Source organism: Polyodon spathula, chromosome 60 (assembly GCF_017654505.1).
Source record: "Polyodon spathula isolate WHYD16114869_AA chromosome 60, ASM1765450v1, whole genome shotgun sequence".
NCBI lineage: Eukaryota > Metazoa > Chordata > Actinopteri > Acipenseriformes > Polyodontidae > Polyodon > Polyodon spathula.
The window spans coordinates 497,966-500,465 of record NC_054593.1 but is presented as its reverse complement, the minus strand read 5'-3'; positions in this window follow the sequence as shown (position 1 = coordinate 500,465).

The following is a 2,500-nucleotide window of genomic DNA, read 5'->3' as shown; positions in this document are numbered from 1 at the left end:
AAACACAAAAAGCTGCTCTTCACACACAAATACAGAGCCGCTCTCCACACACATAGAGCTGCACTCCACACAAATACGCACACACATACACACAAACACACAGAGCTGCTCTCCACACACACACACACACACACACACAAACACACACAGCAGCTCTACACACACACACACACACACACACACACACACACAAACACACACACAGAGAGCTGCTCACCACACACACGCATAGCTGCTCTCCACACACACACACACAGAACTGCTCTCCACACACACACACACACAGAGCAGAGCTGCTACACACACACACACACAAAGAGCTGCTCTCCACACAAACACACGCACACATACACACAAACACAAAGCTGCTCTCTCCACACACACACAAAAAGCTGCTCTCACCACATACACACACACACACACAGCTGCTCTCCACACATACACACGCACACATACAAAGAAACACAAAAAGCTGCTCTTCACACACAAATACAGAGCCGCTCTCCACACACATAGAGCTGCACTCCACACAAATACGCACACACATACACACAAACACACAGAGCTGCTCTCCACACCCACACAGAGCTGCTCTCCACAGACACAAATAGCTACTTTCCACACAAACACACACAGAGCAGCTCTACACACACACACACACAGTGCTGCTCTCCACACACACAACACACACACACACACACACAGAGCTGCTCTCACACACACACACACACACACACTCCACACACACACACACACAGCTGCTCTCCACACACACACAACACACACACACACACACACACACACAGAACTGCTCTCCACACACACATACACACACAGAGCTGCTCTCTACACACACACACACACAGCTGCTCACCAAACAAACACATGCACACATATACACACAAACACAAAGCTGCTCTCTCCACACACACACACAAAGAGCTGCTCCCCATACAAACACGCACATACACATGAAGCTGCTGTCCACACACACACGAAGATGATCTCCACACACACACACACACACACACACACACAAACAGCTGCTCTCCACACAAACACATCCACACATAAAAACACAAAAAACTGCTGCTCTACCACACACACACTCTACAAACACCACACACACGAAGCTGCTCTCCACACACACATACACACAAAGAGCTGCTCTCCACAGAAAAACATGCACACATACACACAAACACACAAACACACAGAGCTGCTCTCCACATCCACACAAACACACAGCTGCTTTGCACACACAGAGCTACTTTCCACACAAACACACACACAGAGCAGCTCTACACACACATACACACACAGTGATGCTCTCCACACACACAAGCACAAAGCGATGCTTACCGCACACACACACATAGCTGCTCTTCACACACACACACACACACACACAAACACAGAACTGCTCTCCACACACACATACACAGACAAAGCTGCTGTCAACACACATGCAAAGCTGCTCTCCACTCACAAACACACATCTACTCTCCAGACATACACACATGCACACATACACACAAACACACAAAGCTGCTCTCCACACACAAATATACAGAGTTGCTCTTCACAAACACACAGCTGCTCTACACACACACAAACACAGAGCTGCTCTCCACACACAGACACACAGAGCTGCTCTTCACACAGACACACACACACAGCTGATCTCCACACACACAAAGATCTGCTCTCCACACACACATAAACACACACAGCTGCTCTCCAGACACACAAGCACACACACAAACACACGGAACTGTTCTCCAAACACACACATACACACACAGCTGCTCTCCACACACACACATATACACAAACAGCTGCTCTACACACACACACACAGTGCTGCTCTCCACCCACACAATCAGATGCACAAAGAGAGCTGCTCTCCACACACACAGACACAGCTGTTTTACACAGACACAAGAACACAGAGCTGCCCTCCACACACACAAAAAGAGCTGCTCTCTCCACACACACACAAAAAGAGCTGCTCTCCACACACATACACAGAGCTGCTTTCCACACAGACACACACACAGAGAACTGCTCTCCACACATACTCACACTCACACATGCTCTCCACACAAACACACAAAGCTGCTATCCACAAACATACACAAAGAGCTACTTTTCACACACACACACACACACACACAGAGCTGTTCTCCACACACACACTCACACACAGCTGCTCTCCACATACACAAGCACATGCACACACAGAGCTGCTCTCCACACACACAGAACTGCTCTCCCAGGCAACACACTGTAGCCGTGTTTGATGCAGTTGTTCACGGATGGGGTTGACAGTTCCCCCGGACCCTGGGCTATGCTCCGGGATCCCCGGCTAGCTTCCTGCTTGCAAGGGCTCCGGTTCTCTGCCCAGGGACTGACCCAGGCAACACACTGTAGCCGTGTTTGGTGCAGTTGTTCACGGTTGGGGTTGACTGTTCCCCCGGACACCGGGCTATGCTCCGGG